The following is a 17160-nucleotide window of genomic DNA, read 5'->3' as shown; positions in this document are numbered from 1 at the left end:
TATATATATATATATATATATATATATATGTGGGTTAAGATAGATGCTCTTTTTTAAAAATACTAATTGAATGATCTATAGAACTGATTTGGGAGATTGATCAACTGAGAAGACCAGAAAGACACTAGCAAGACTCAGAGAATGTAGTTTTGTAAGAGGTATCTTCTGTAGTTGCTAAAGCCTTATCACCCCAAAGCAAGAAGTATCCTGTGACTCATATTTTGCTAAGCCCCAGGCAAAGGAAAGGCTACTTTTGTCCCTGACAAATTGGGTGATCTTGATCTCTTCACTGTCTCCCTGTTCCTAAATTTCCAGATTTATGGGGAAAAGACCAGGAACATAGAGTTTTAACTCATACTTTTAAATCAATTTGACTTACTTTTCCTCAAAGAACTTTGCTTCTGTTATGGGATATACAATTTGTATATAGGTATGTAAATTAAAAACAAGTTATGAGAGGTATTTTCATGAGGAAGAGAAAACAGATATTTGGAGAGAGATTAAAAAAGACCAAAAGCATCTCTGATGAAGGAGATGGCACCAGAGCTATGCTTTGAAAAAATGCTTTCTTGATGACTTGATTCTGAGAAGAGAGGGCTACTAACATTTTATCACAGAGATGGGAAGTGGAATAACCCCTATAGAACGTACTTAGTTGTTCAGTTCTACCAAAGAGACTTGCTCATCTATATCCTAATTATTCAAAATATAACTTATTTAAGGTCATATGGGGGAAAAAGTGACAAAGGAAGATTATGAATCCAAATGCCCTCATCCCAAGCTACCTTTCCACTGATAAAACCTCCATCAAGAACTGAGTCTTATTTGTTTCAAAAAGAAGGGTTAATGAGCAAAAATGATACTTAGAGCTATATTTGCAACATTTCTAACACAAACTTTTTAAAGAATGTTAACAAATTTTTGAGTGACTAGGTTTCAAGTGTTTGCCATGGTTTATAAATCAGCAGCAAGCATTGAATATGTTTATAGGATTTAGAGTTCAGTCAAAATACATTCTTCAGGAGGCTTTGCATGGAAACTTTGGGACTTTTCCCAGATATGATTATTTTATTTAATTACTAAAATGTGTTTTTTTGAAACTTGACACAAATTAGCTTGTTCTATTTTGCCACAATTAAGTGTGTAAGGCCTGGAGTTTATTCTTGTTTATTTTGATGTTTGTTTACACTTCATCGAAAGCTCAGGGGAAGCCGATCCATATTTGAAAAAGACTTTTTAAGATATGGATGCAATTTGGTGGTGAGTTGGAAGTGACATTATTCTCATGACCTTTACCACTTTCACCTCCTACTCTGTGCATTCATCTCATCACAGACGATGGAAATGTTAAGTAATACGGTCAGTTGCATGTGAGAGATCTGAGAGAAGCATAGAAGCATCCACCCTAGGCTTTCTTTTTCTTTTTCTTTTTTTTTTTCTTTTCTAAAACTCTAAAAATGGCAAAGGAAAAATGTGCTGGCTTAAAAGTTTATAACAGATGTTAACATCACAAAATAATACAAAAGCTAGCTAACCTTCTGTGGGTTAGCTAATGCCATTAATTCTTGGGCCTGAGAAACCTGAAAGCCAGGAGAAAATAAAAGCTAGAGATAGATAATTTTATCCATAAGCACTGAGGCTTCTATATGAATTAACCTGCATTTAGTCATTTCAATATTTTAAAAATATCTTCAGGTGAGCCAAAAAATCAGATTCATAGCTGACAATAGAGATTATTTAGTCTAACCCCTTCAATTTACAGATTGGAGAAGTAGATTTTTTTCAAGGTAACACAATATTAAGTACTACTGGCCAGAATATTATTTCAGATCCTCTAACTTAAGTAACCTAACACTCTTTTCCTGAAACTACATTATCACCTATTTAAAATATCTACAATGGAGGGAGAGAGGTAGCATAGTGAGGGAAATAGAAGACAAATCTTTTGAGTCATATGGATCTGAGTTTATTCCCTGTCCCAGTACATATTGGCTTTGTAGTACCAGGAAAGTCATTTAAACTCTAAGTACTTTAGAAATTCTAGAAATGAATTGTTAAATACATACAAATATGTATGCATGCATGTGTATATTTTTATTTATATATATAATGTATATATTTATATGTGTGTATAAATATATATGTATATAAATTTTGCCTTAGCACTTTATTAATTATCAGTGACATAAAATTATACCTATAAAATATAAAACCTTGAAGAGTTATCTGGTATAATAAAACACAGAATTAGGATTCAAAAAGATTATGACAAATTGGATTATTGAACTCAATCAGTTGAGATGAATGTTAATAAGCATAAATGTAAAGTCTCACACTTGAGCCAAGAAATCAATTTTACATTTACAGAATGGGGTGAGAGCAGGAGAGGGTGTTAGATTATAGGTTTTTAATTTAATTTTATTTGTTTCTTTAAATTATCTAATGCTTTTATTGGACAGCATTCAATATAATTCAACATGTCAAAAAGATGAATGTGTTCTTTATCAGTATAAAGAAATATGGTATTGAAAATAAAAGAGGTAATATCCTCCCTGTACCCTGTTCTGTTAATATTACATCTGGGATACTATCCTTAGTTTTGGGCATCATATTTAAGTTATTTGTCAGTTGAACAACATTCAAAAGAAGGTGATCAAGATTGTAAAAGTTCTCATGATCTTATAGTTAGAGATACTTACAGAAAAGAAAATAGGTTTTGAGAAGGGGGTGGGAAACATAATTATCTTCAAGTGTTTTGAGGACTCTTTATTTTGCTTAGCCCATAAGTCAGAACAAGAAACATGTCATATACAGTAACAGTATTGATTTCCCATGGTTTCTCTCCTAAAAGCCCTTTTCTCTTCTCTGCAGCTACTATTTTTCTAGTTCAGGCTTTCATTGCCTCAGTCTTAATTATTGCAATAGACCTCTGATTAGTTTTTCTAACTCATCTCTCTATGATCCATCTACCATACAGCTAACTTAATATTGGCCTATACCTCTTCCAATAAATACCTCCAGGATCAAATACAAAGACAAAAATCGTCTTTTAAAACCTTTTGTAGTTTCACCACTTCTGGCAACTCCAGTCTTTCATTCTTCCCTTCTATACACTCTTTTCCCAATGGGACTGATCTGTTTTCTATTTCTTCCACAAGACACTCTTTTTGAATTCTGTGCATCACTTGTTATCACTTGTACCTGGAATACTATACTGCATCTCCATCTCCTGAATTCCCTACTTTCCGTGAAGCCTTGGCTAATATTCCACATTCTGGAAGAAGCCTTTCCAGTATCCTGCTCTGAATGCTTTTTTTTATTGATTATTTTCAATTTATCCTTTATTTATTTTGTTTGTACATATGTGTTTTCATATTATTTTCCCGTTAGACTACTGAGAGTAGAGACTTTTTTTTTTATTTCTTGCTGTCCCCAGTGTTTAGTACAGTGACTGGTACATTGAGGGCATAAATATTTCTGGACTTGACTTATTGACTTGGTAATGTCCAAACAATTAGAGCAATTAAAAACTAGAATAGGCTGCTTTATTAGAAAGACACTCAATGGAGGTCTTTGAATAGTTACTGTATGACCACTATCTGAGGATGTTGAGGAGAGGATTTTTGTTAAGGTATGACTTGGACTAGATGATCTTTTAACTAATCATAATAGTAAAAAATTACAATGATTATGATGATAGCTGACAAATTCCAAATATGAAATTCCGGGACTGCTGAACCAGTGATCTGATTATACTGCATGAACAATATCAGTAGTATGACCACAATAATCTCACCCCTTATTCTTATAGTTCTGTTTTTGCCCATTAGAAAATCTAGGTTGTGATAAATGACATGCAAATCAAGAGAACAAGTAGTAGATTCAGTAAAAGCAGAGTTCATAACACAAACATTCATTAATCCATTATATAACAAAGTACTCGATTAATTGGCTATTTTTAATGACACAGTAAAAATTGTGTTGGGAATCTAAGGTATACTTGTCTGTTAGGGCTTCAAGATCCCTTAGTAACAGGGCTCTTCAATACCAACAACTTATTGCATAATACTCATAAATAAAATTTCTATTTCAGCCAGATGAACTTGTTTGCTCTCTTTTGCACATGGCCTGGTTGTACTTTCATGAATCTTCCTTCATGACTTCTTCAGAAGTCATTAGTGCTTTTTTTTCCTCATGCATGTCTTTCCCTTCTCTCTTTTGTCTTTCAAAACTTGGCTTAAAAACTAATTTCCTCCTGGGGGTCTTCCAGAATTAATACTGTAGCTTTCTGATTAACATATTGCAGCTGAGAACATCATTAAAAGAGACCTGGTAATTTGAAGATTTGAATCTAAATACAAGTTCAGATACTTAACTGTATAAACCCAGGAAATTAATGAATCTCTGCAAGCCATAGTTTCCTTAACTACAAAATGGAAGTAATAATAGCACCTATTTCCCAGGGTTCTTATGAGAATGTAATAAGATATTTTAAAAGTGCTTAGCAGACACAGTTACTGGAACACAATAGTTAGTTAAGAAATGCTTCTTTACTTCCTTAACCTTCTCCCTCAACTCCTCAGAATTTGTGACCTTCTTAATCTTATTGGTGCTAAAAAACGAAAAACCATAACAATAACAAGAAAAAAAAAATCTTATTCCTAATAATATATGCGTTTGTTTGTTAGTTCATATTGCTAGCATCAATAATACCCAGAAATGAACTTGTGTTTATCCCCAAAAGCATAAAGAAAAGGAAGACCTGATATCAATGAGGGAAAATCTGGCATAAATTTTTAAAAATGAATAATAATAATAAAAATATACACCGTGAAATTCTCCATAGAGGACAGAAATAAAAATTTAGGGTTATTATAAAATTTAATTTTCTTCTTACAAAGCAAAATGGCAAAGTGTCAAAATAATTAAAAGTAATATTAATTTAAATTAATATAGTAAATATCAACACCAATACATTAATAATATATAATATGTTAATAATATGTGATTATAAATAAAACACTATTGATAAAATAAGTAATAGTAAACCAGAAAAATTAAACAACTTGAAAAAAAAGGAGAAAACTCACTAATATTTTAAAGCAGAGATAATGGGGATAGAGAATAGACATAAAAAAAAATAGACTAATTGCATTAGAAAAATGTGTGAAAAATCTGTGAAAAATGTGATGAAAGACTTTTTTCCATAGCACCTTCTTTGAAATTGGGCTAAGAGATTAGTCAGGATTACTAAAATATACCAGTGGTTTGTATTCCATCAGAATCTCCAAGATCTTAAAAATGGGTAAATTCTAGTTTCAGCTCATTGAGATACTGCTGTAAAAGACCAAAACTGCATGATAGAGAGATGGATGTTCAAGCAGTCAAAAAGAAAAATAACACATTAAAATATACCTCTTATATAAAAATAAACAAAATTTTTAATGGAAGAGAAGAATGGGATAAGCTATATCAAAAGAAATTGGGTCTTTTTGCAAAATTATCAAGCCAGCTGAAATGTGCACTTTTTAAATATTAAAAAATGAATAAATCCAACCTGCCACAAGAATTTCAGGTATTTCTATAGAAGTAGCTAACACTATAGAACTTTTAATAGTACTATCAATTGTGAATTAAGATCTTCAATAAGGTAAACTCTAAGTGAACTTCAAAATCAAGAATGACTAAGTGTTTACTCAATAAAAATTCTATATCCTAATTCAACAATGGAGTTATTTAGACTAATAACTTTTGCAAAATAAACACGTTAGTTTTTGTGGTTGGGGTGGTTTGGAGGTTAGATTTAATGAGACCCAGAATTGTTGCTATAATTAAATACTGCTTTAATACAATTGCCCTGGAAATCTGAGCATCAGTGACCTTAGTATGATTAACAAATACAATCTAATTTTTCTCAAATGAGAAGACTTTGATAAAATTAATTCTGTCTTTAAGATTCCATGATTCTAAGCACAAGTTCATTGTAAATTGGCACTACCTCAAAAATCTGCATTTTTACCCCAGTAACAATCTGTTATTTACTGGACAGTGAACATGATATTGATTTCTGGGAAAATTCTAGAGAGGATTTTTAAGCATCTATAAAGAATTGCCATGATTATATAGAACCAGCATCACTTCATCAAAACAAGGCATATCAGAATAACATAATCTCTCCCCCAATAGAGAGATTATACCACATATATACTTTTAAAAAATAGAACTATTAAACTATTTGATGAGGGAAATGCTACAAATATAATTTATTTAGATGTAGTTTAAATAAATTTCAGCAAACTTTTGATAAAAATTTTCAGGTTACTGAAGAGAAAAGAGATAGATTTGAAATAAATGATGACACAGTTAGAAGGATTAAGAAGTACTTTCAAGATGAGTCTGAAAGAGTAATTATTAATGGCCCAAAATTAACATAGTAGTACAACTCCAATATAATATTCATAAACCAATACTTGGTCCTTTTCTAATTAATACTTTTTTTTTCCTATGGCTTAGGTAGAGGCAATGCTTATCATAGTGATAAATAAAAGTAATAGCTAAAATACTATCTAAAAGAATTAGCTGTACATAAGAGTTTTACAATTTCATGTGACATCATGTTTTTTATCATAGGTTATAGGAATGTTTGTTTTATTACATAAATTAAAAATAAAATACATTTTTAAAATGTTTAAATCAAAGAATTAGGTTCCAATATGGTTTTGACAGACTAGAACAAAGATCAACAAGTAATGTACCATTGAACAATTTGGCACTATATCTATTTTTGAATGGCCCAGAATCTAATAAGATGACATTCAATATGGGGCACATGTAAAGTCTTATATTTGAGTTATTAATCGATTTTATACAAGATTATATGCAAGATTAAAGAGACATGATTATATAGCAATTACTCTGAAAAGAAATTCTTCTGATTTCAGTGAACTATAAGGTTCACATGAGTCAGCAGTGAGTTTTGGCAGCTAAGGAAGGTAAAGAGCTCACAAGAATTCATTAAGAGATACAGAATTTTCAGGGATATGGAGTCAATAATTCCATTGTAATTTGGTAAGATACTATCTAGAGTACTATCTTCTTTTCTTGTCATCACAGTTTAATAAAGACTTTAACAGATGGAAAATGTCAGCAAAAAAGTCAACCAGAATAATGAAGAATCTTTAGTCTGTAGCATTTTATGTTTGGTGATAGGAAAAAGGCATGTTTATCCTGGAGAAGAGAAGACTAAAGAAGGACATGATAGTGTTCCTCAAATATTTAAAGTAGCCCCTGAAAGTACTTACTGAGTTCAAGGCACTGTGCTAAAAGCTAAGGGTATAAAGGCACAAGATAATACTTGTCCTCAAGGAGTCCACAATTTACCTGGGAAAACAATACTTTAAAAGTCACTGAAATTGTATTGGGGAGGTATAGAAGGATACTGGCCCATAGGATCTTGATGAAGTCCTAAATCATTGGGAAATGATTAGATGGCTATTCTATGTATCTCAAGTAAAGGATCTGGGAGGAGCTGTTGAATATCCAATGTCCTACCTTTTCCCTCAAAGAAAGGAAGGGGCCCCAAGGGGCTGGGAGCTCTGAAAGGTGTGTTTCAACGCTGATGTGATCTTGCAGGATAATGAGTTACTAGGTGAATTAGATTTTATTTTTGTGTGTCCCTAAAAAGTAGGCCTAGAAGCATCAGCTAGAAGAGGCAAATTTAGGCTTGATAAAAAGAAAAATTCCCTATAAATGAACTACACACACTTGGAATAGACTGCCTTCAGAGGGTGAATTCTTGAGGTCTTCAAGAAGAGACTAGCTGGCTACTTATCAGCTAGGTTATAGTAATAATTCATTTCAAGTATGGTTTGGACTGTCACACCAGCAAGATTCCATCTAATTCTCAAGTTTTATGACACTGTAAAATAATTTATGAAGATTAACCACTGATATTCAATTATATAGTCCAAAACCATTTTTTCTTTTTAATAAAATAGAATAGCATAATACTGAACTGTTTTTTTTTAAACATGAAAAAAACAAAGATATTTCTTGAGCACATACAATAAGCAAGATCCCAATATTTAAATATGGCTAGAGATACAAAGAAGCATTGGACTTGATCCTTGCTCTCAAAAGGCTTACAATTTGGTTGGGGAGATAACAATAGGCAAGGCAAAATATGGGGCAAAAAATAAGACCTACCTAAAAAGGGAATGGCTTGTACCAAGGGTTTGTGGATTCTTCCTCTTTAGAAGTCTTAAAAAAAAAAAAAAAACAAAACAAAAAAAAAAACTCTGTATAAACATTCTTTGGGCACATTATAGTAAATATGTCTTCTTATATAAATTGGACTAGGTGGCTGATGAATGTAAACTCATCTTTCATCTTTCATATTCTATGTTTCTGTAAAGATGGCATATGAAAATTCTTAAATGAATGGCATAGAGATTTAGTGCTGAAACATGAAGAGATCATTTTAATCAATGATGCTCAAATAAACCTTCTGGGAAGAAATGAAATTTAAAAGATGAATAATATTTAAATTTCATCCAAAGGAGAAAGACGGGTATTCCAGGACAATGGAACTGAAAACAAAGAAAGATATGGTGTCCAGGAACAAAAAAAAAAAAAAGAAAGTATGGTAAGTTGGTTGAATTTGTTGAGTGAGAAGGGATAGGTGGAAGTAGACTATTTTGGAAGGGCTTTTGGCAGGAGTTTAAAAAATAAAATAGTGAAGGTATTAATGTAAATTGTGAAATAAATTTAGTCAACTTCCCAGATTTGGAGACTCTCTTCTAAGGTTAATGAAAGGACAGAGATCAGGCCTTTAAGAATCCCCCTCAAAATATATTGAAATTTGAAATGTTTATGAAAATGATCTCCCCAGTTACCTATCTCCCTTTTCAAAAAGTCCTGATCCTCTCTTATCTCCTTTTATCTATGTCCTTAATCTTTTAGGTTTTCCTCTGAAACAATATAGGAGAGAAGTCAGCCCTAAGTGGGCCACAGAGCAATATTCCTGAATATGACTGGCAAAACTGTGTCATGGAGAATGATTTGGAATGTAGTAGAAAGAAAAAAATGAAAGAAAGAAAGAAAGAAAGAAAGAAAGAAAGAAAGAAAGAAAGAAAGAAAGAAAGAAAGAAAGAAAGAAAGAAAGAAAGAAAGAAAGAAAGAAAGAAAGAAAGAAAGAAAGAAAGAAAGAAAAAGAAAGAAAGAAAGGGTATTTTTGTAGAAAGCAGTAAAAAAAGTTACCAACAATTCTCTCTCCAGGTCCATAAATGGAACATTCCTGCACAATAGCTTGTTAAAATCCCTGAATTAGAATTTCTTCTTTGTTCCTGATTTCTCTTCTTTCATGGGAAAATTGTCTTTCTTTAACCACTGATTTCCTTTCATCCTCTGAATCACCATTTAAAGGAATCAGTCATAGCTACTTTATGTTGGTGAGGTCATGCTTGGTGACTGAACATTTTTGAAGTCCTTTGAAGATAGCTAATATATGACTTCATTAGCTTATTCCTTACTTTCTGAAGAAAAGCATCATCTCTATTCTTGTGATTTGGGGAAATCGTTGCAAAATTGATAAAGATGCATTGCTGATCTCATTACTGAAAAATAGCCACAAAGATGTTAATGATACAAAGGAAGATAATCACTTTATGTACTATGATTTTCAGGGCAGTTCTTTATGAGGTAGGGGAAAAAAATAAATTTAATGGGTTTATCACCTGGTTTTTGGGGAAAGACCAAACAAACTGAATTATTATGATAAGATATAGGTAAGTAGGTAAAGAGATAGATCGATAAATCGATAGATATAGGTAGATAGAGTTGAATGTAATAATTATTATTATGCCAGTAGACAATAAATTATAAAGAATTCAGAGAAATAAGGAAAGTGCTATAAGAACTGAGTCTTAAAAACAAGATAATATTATGCACTATAGTTACAATAATATAAATGTTAAAAATAAGAGAAGGCACCTACATGGCACAAAAGATAGACAGCTGTCCTGGAGTCAGAAGAGAGTTTAACTCTAACCTTAGATACTACTTGTGTGATCCTGGGCAAGTCCCTTAACCCTGCTTACCTCAGTTTCCTTTTCTGTAAAATGAGGTAGAGAGGGAAATGGCAAATCACTCCAATATCTTTGCCAACAAAATCCCAAATGGAGTCATGAAGAGTCAGATATGACTAAGAAATGACTGTATAATAAACAATAAGAGGATACTAAACATAATAATCATCATTACTATTTTGGATTCTATTTATGAAGAATGTTCAATATATTGTCAGGTGTGATTTCTGTCTTGACTGGTTTTATTTAACCATTTTAGTTAAATGGGAAGACTCTCTAGAAGTTTCCCAGAAGTTGAGAAGAAAAATATATCTTTATGGCCAGAAATAATTGTGCTGTAAAATAAAAGGCATCAGTAACATATATTCTTAAATGAATAAAATATTTTGAAAGAAATTTAATTTAAAAAAAGAAATTTGATTTTTAAAAGTACATTTTTAGTGCAATGGACATTTTACAAGTAATTACCTGTGCCTTTATTTTGTTTATCTGTAACCAGATATTTATGAAACTATTCAAAATATTTTGTTAACTTTATTTTAATATAATTGGCTTTCTCTGTAATCTTATATAACTCACTTTATGCATTTAAAATTATCCTGAGAAGTGTTCCATAAATTTCACAAGATTTTTAAAGGGGGGGCCATTACACACATACAAAAAAGCTAACCAGCCCTTTTCTCTAAGGTCTCATCTAGCACTGAATTTATGATTCTCTGACCTTTAAATCTAGGCAGATTTTTTAAAAGAGAATTTTTTTTTTCTTGGACTCAAATAGAGTCTTGCAACAAATATTTAAATGAAGCAAATTGGTAAGCTTTTTGTTTTATATATAGAGCATGTCAGTATGTTAAGCTAGTAGACCTTAAAGGCTTTATTTCAATCTGCCCTGAGCAGGAATTGCACTTAAAGTAAGCTTTCTTTTTAGTTTCTTTGGGGTTAACTGTACTCACACACTGAGGCCTGGGGAGGGGGAGGGGAATGCAATTCTTCCCCTGACTCCCACCCCTCTCACCCCACACAGGAGCTCCCCACATGTACACCTTTCCTCGGCTGTCAACTATCTGCTAATCCAGTGGAGCCTTTGTTCTTCTGAGTGGGTGGGCTCCTCAGGAGGAGGTCATTAAGGCTTAATGACCTTTGCTTCCAAACTGTCAGTAGGCTGGACCTAGACAGTCAGCCCAGGGGGTTTCTGCTTATTCCCCATCTGCAAATCCCAGGATAGAAGCCCAGAACTCCTCCCCTTGTGTGAGTATTGAGTTCAGCTTATTTATCATATTACTGATAAAGGAAAGAATGATAAAAAATTAAAACTTCTTTTTTCCCTTCAATAATCTGCTTTTTGCAAAAGAGATCTACTTTAACAATTTTTGTATATATCTAATCATAATATTTAAAAAAAAAAAAAAAAAAACATGTCCTGAAAGTTTCCTTTGTTTCTTTTTGAGAACATTATTTCAGTCAATTTAAATGTTATAGACATAAATTTATCATTGTCACCTATACTGAAATTTCTTTCTCTTCCCCTCCACATACTAAGACCATTTGTTATAGGTTATACTTAGGTGTAAAGGGTATATTTGTGTGTGTAGAAAGCTTTTAAATACTCAATTATTTTGCATCAGCAAGCAACAAGTGTTAATTAAACTCCTTTGTTGTTACTTAGTCATTTCCAGTCTTTGTGAATCCATTTAAGATTTCTTGGGGAAAAAAACAAAAACAAAAACAACAACAACAACAACAACAAACTGAAATGGTTTGCTATTTTCTTCTGTAGGTCATTTTTCAGGAAATTGAAGGAAACAATATTAACTGACTTCTCTGGGGTGACAGTGAATGAGACTGGATTTGAACTTAGGTCTTGCTGATTCTAAATTTGGTATTCTATCTACTGAGCTATCTAATCCCCTCCCCCCCTTATTAAGTATTTACTGTATGCTAGGCACTGTACTACATGTTAGAAATACAAAGCATGGGAAACACACACACACACACACACACATACACATAGCATTTGTATTCCCAATGCTTAGCAAAATGCCTTTAACATTTATTAATGAATACTTATTGATTGATTTCTCCAACTATTGCCTTTCCCCTCAAATTACTTTATATTTAGCATGTATGGATGTGTATATAAATTGATGATTCATAGATAAATAGATAGATGATAGATAATTAGACAGAAAGACTGACAGACTGACAACAGATAGACTGACCAACAAAAAGATGATAGATAGAAAGAGAGATGAACAGATCACACACAAGATTGATAAATCACCCACAAGATAGATAGCTTGATAGATAGACGGACTGACCCACTGACTGACAGACAGATAGATTGACTGACAGCAAAGAGATAAACAGATAGACTTACTGACAACAGATACATAGATAGAAAGACAGATCACACACAGGATAGATAGAGATAGGCAGACAAACAGATCACACACCTGATAGATAGATCATTCACAGAAAGGACAGAGATAAATAGAGCGATAGGTAAAGTTGATTCTCATCATTCACAGTAGCTGTGGTCTATAAAGTCATTATGAATTAACAAATACTTAATCATTATTCCTGAGGAAGTATAGGATTTGGGAACCTCTGGTCATATCTATTTTAACACTTTTCATAATGACCTCAGATATAGATTGGCAAATTCCTCTTCTTTTTCTGGATAATATACTATATTGTTAATTTTAACACTGAACTCACAGCCAACAGCACCAAAATTCATATGAAATTTATCTAACATGCCAGAGCTAGGTGATTCTAATAAAGACATTTTAAACTGACATCAGACACTGTGACACAGGACAAGTCACTTCACCTTCATTTGCTTCGGTTTTCTCATTTGTAAACTAGTAATAATAATTGCAACTACCTTTCAGAGTTGTTGTGAAGATCAAATGAGATAATAATTGTAAAAAAAAAAAAAGCTTAGCACAATGTCTGGCCCATAATAAATACTAGTTAAGTCTTATCTATTGTAGTTAGTATAATAATATCTACTTCCTCCATAAGGCACATAAGGCCTTCTCATATTTAGGAACACCAGACAACATTTCAGTACTATGTTTGGAAGCCATTTTAAACATCAAAATCATCAACAAAAATCAGAAAATTGAAGAAAAAAAGACATGGCACTAAGAGACTGGAAAAAGGATACTTGTTTATACTATGAAAACTGAAGCAATAGGGCAGATTTTTGCCTTGTTCAACATCAGTTGGAAATGCACATATCAGGGATTCAAATTTTTCACTGCTCTGCTTACATTTCTGAATGACTATGAAAGCATCATGAATATTGATTTGGGCATTACAAATAAATGTTAGCAAGGAGGAGAATTTGTGAATATATATTCTACAAATAAAGAAGATGAATTATATAAATATATATTTATGTATATATAGATATACATATGATCTATCAATCTATTTTCTCTCTCTCTCTTTCTCATTTAAAGTCCAACTATATTCAAACTGTACATACATTTCCTCTGCTCATAAAATAAACTATAGACTTTTTGAAAGTAAGGAGTATGATTTAATTTTTGTTGTTATATTCCCAGTGCCCAGCACATGTCTTGAATATGGTAGGTTCTTAATACATGTCTATTAATTTATGAGTAGGTGACCACTACCAAAACTAATAAAGAACCAACCAATTTATATTTCAAAAAGAAATATGTAAAAGATAGAAGCAAGTTTAGGTATATCTGGGGTTAAAATGTTCTTTATATCTAATGGACATATATGAGGATGACAGACTTAACAGGGATCAAAATAAATGAGAAAATATTGATTCTTTACATCCTCCTGTAGGGTACAAAAGTTATGGGGGATATTGAAGCTATATTTAAAATTGTGCTATTTCTAAATGATACCTTTTATTTCTCTAGTGCTTTACTGATCCTATCTCATCTTGTTCTAATGACTACCGAAATATTGTATCCATCTTAAAAATTAACTTCAGTGAAATTAAGAGGGATTGCATAAGGTGATATTATGTGATAAGTGTAGAAGGATAAAAACAAGTATTTCTGGTATCTTAGCTTTCACAAAGGGCAGCTAGGTAGTACAATGGATAGATAGAGTGCTGGGCCTGGTGTTAGGAAGCTATCTTCAGATCTAGTTTTACTAGCTGTGTGATGTTGGGCAAGTCACTTCATTCTGACTTACTTCCTCATCTGTAAAATGAGCTTGAAAAAGAAATGGCAAACCACTCTAGTATTGTTACAAAGGAAATCCCAAATGAGGTCAAAGACAGTTGAACATGACTAAAATAATTGAATAACAAGAAGCACTCACAGAATCAGAGACTGGTTGTGTAAATCTGACCCATCAAATCTTTGCATTAAAACCATATTACTTCTTTTTGACCTTGAACAATTATAGTTCCTTTAAAATTAACAACACCAAATGTGAACCTTTGCATTATCACTATATAACTCAAAATTTACAATTTTAAAATTCATAAAGTCCTACTTTAAAAACTGATATTTTCCCTGCAATTTTTACATTTCTCAATAGGTGGCAGTAAATCTCCAGGACAGAGGTATAAGGTCCATTGCTTTCTTTCTAACACAAGTGTTTTGATAAATAGAACTTAAAAAAAAAAATAGCATATACATATATTATATATACACATACATACACACATATATATATATATATATATATATATATATATATATATATATATATGTGTGTGTGTGTATGTGTGTGTGTGTATGTGTGTGTGTGTGTATGTGTGTGTGTAATTTTCCTAGCTTCATTTGGTCTTAAATGTCCCCATTATCTTCTTTCATAGGGATCTGTTATTTATATAACATTGGAGTTTTGGTGAAGTCTTGTCAATTTTAAAGATTCAGGAAGTCAATCAAGATGAGTATTCTTATCCACATAAGTTGAGATTATAGTAGTTTCCATACCAGACAAGCTAATCATGTTCAAAAGCCTGGCTTACACTCATCTCTATTCCTTTTAGTTATCAAAAGAATTGCTTACTGAAAATGGAAAGCTCAAAAATTTCATCTATATTTTTTGGTTTATGATTTTTTTTCTTTACAATTCATTGCTGTGGAAAGGAGGTATAAGTGGTGGAACTGATGGAGAGAGACAGAGTTGAGTAGGGTTTCTTAAACAGGAAATATGTTTCCTTTAATTATGTATTTGTTGGGAGGGGGATGTTCCAAGTTTATTTTTTATTATTTTTATTAAAAAAAAAACAATAAAAAAAAAGAAAAACTGAAAAGGAAAATAAAACAAAATAGAACATTGTTATGTGCACAGCAGAATATCAGTGAAGATTCAAAGAATATAACAATACATTAATAGTTTAAGAAAGGATATATAATAGTAGAAGGAATTATATTCATGAGTGTACATGTTTATTTCTTTGTAGGTTGTTCTTTTGTTCTCTGTTGTGCATATTTTTAACTTTATTCTTGTTGTTACCCCCTTCCACCTCTCCCAAGAAGGCTATAATTAAGCAAGGATATTTTGATGTATACATATATAGATATATGCATACATACACACACATATACCACCCTCCACCAAATTTCCTCTCCAGATTCTTTGCTTTAATTCTACTCCTTAGCTTGTCTTGCTATTACTAAACTTCCCCTCATCCATGAATCACTCCCTTATCTTCTTCTCCCACCTTTTATTTCTTCCTCTACCCATCCTGCCCCTCTTATTTCTTTAGAGATTTTGGGAGGTGCTATATATCCTTCATGGTATATATGTAGTGTTGCCTATTTAACCCATCCCCCATGTGAGAAAATTTTCAGAACTATGAGCCCTGCTCCCCCAACTAATACCTCTGTATCTATTCTTCCTCTGCATCTCATTCACATAACATAATTATTATTTTTACCTTAATTTTGTCCTAATCTTTCTTTTAAGCTACTCAATTGCTGATATCAATGTTAAACACATAGTATACAATTCCATGTAAAAAATCATAAACAATTTGTTTATGTTAAGTTCCTAGAAATTGATTCTTGATACTGGCTCTTAAATGTTAAATTTTCTACTGAGTTCAGATTTGATTGAAAGTTCTAAAAATCTGTAAGTTTGATGAATTTTTTTCCTTTATTCAATATTATGGATAATTTTGCTGGATATGATATTTCTCTTTTCATTGCTAGTTTTTGTGATTCCAGGAACTATGGTCTTTTATTATGGTTGCTGCTAAAGTCCTGTACAATTCTAAATTAACTCCAGCATATTTGAATTGTTTTTTTGTTTATTTGTTTCTTGCAAAATGTTCTCTTTGATCTGAGAGTTTTGAAATTTGGCAGTAATATTCCTTTGTATTTTTCACAAAAGATCTCTTTAAAATGGTGACTGATGGATTTATTTTCCCTATTTTTACTTTCTCTCCTATTCTATCACTCCAGGACAATTTTCTTTGATTATTTTTTGTATTATCATGTCAAGGTTCATTTTTTTTTTTTATCACAGCTTTCAGATGGTCCATTTTTTTTTTTTTTATATTTTCTCTTTTTGATCTGTTCTCCAGATTTGCTGTTTTTCTTATAAGATGTTTCACATTCTGTTCTATTTTTTTCATTCTTTATATTCTATTTTGTTATTTTTAGCCTCATATCTTCACTGACTTTCCTTTGTCCAATTCTAATTTTTATTTTATTAATTTTATTATTATTATTATTATTTTTTTTGCTGAGGTAATTGGGGTTAAGTGACTTGTCCAGAGTCACACAGATAGGAAGTATATTACATGTCTGGGGCCAAATTTGAACTCAGGTCCTCCTTACTTCATGTCTGGTACTCTATCCACTGTGCTACCATTCACAAAATATCCTTGCCTTCTACTATCACCTCCAGTTCTGACTATTCCAAAATGCCTATCTTCTTATGAAGGAAGGCAACCAGACTTACTTTAAGAGCACCTGAGATTTCTTCCTAAATCTGGCCAGCTGATCAAGTTGAATAAAAAAAATGAGCTAAGTATCCTAAGGAATATGACCTGAAATCTCTTCCTAAGGCTGCTTTTTTTTTTGAAAGTTGAATAAAGGGACAGCTAGGTGGTATAGTGGAT

Source organism: Sminthopsis crassicaudata, chromosome 1 (assembly GCF_048593235.1).
Source record: "Sminthopsis crassicaudata isolate SCR6 chromosome 1, ASM4859323v1, whole genome shotgun sequence".
NCBI classification, from domain to species: domain Eukaryota; kingdom Metazoa; phylum Chordata; class Mammalia; order Dasyuromorphia; family Dasyuridae; genus Sminthopsis; species Sminthopsis crassicaudata.
This window is presented reverse-complemented; position numbering follows the sequence as displayed.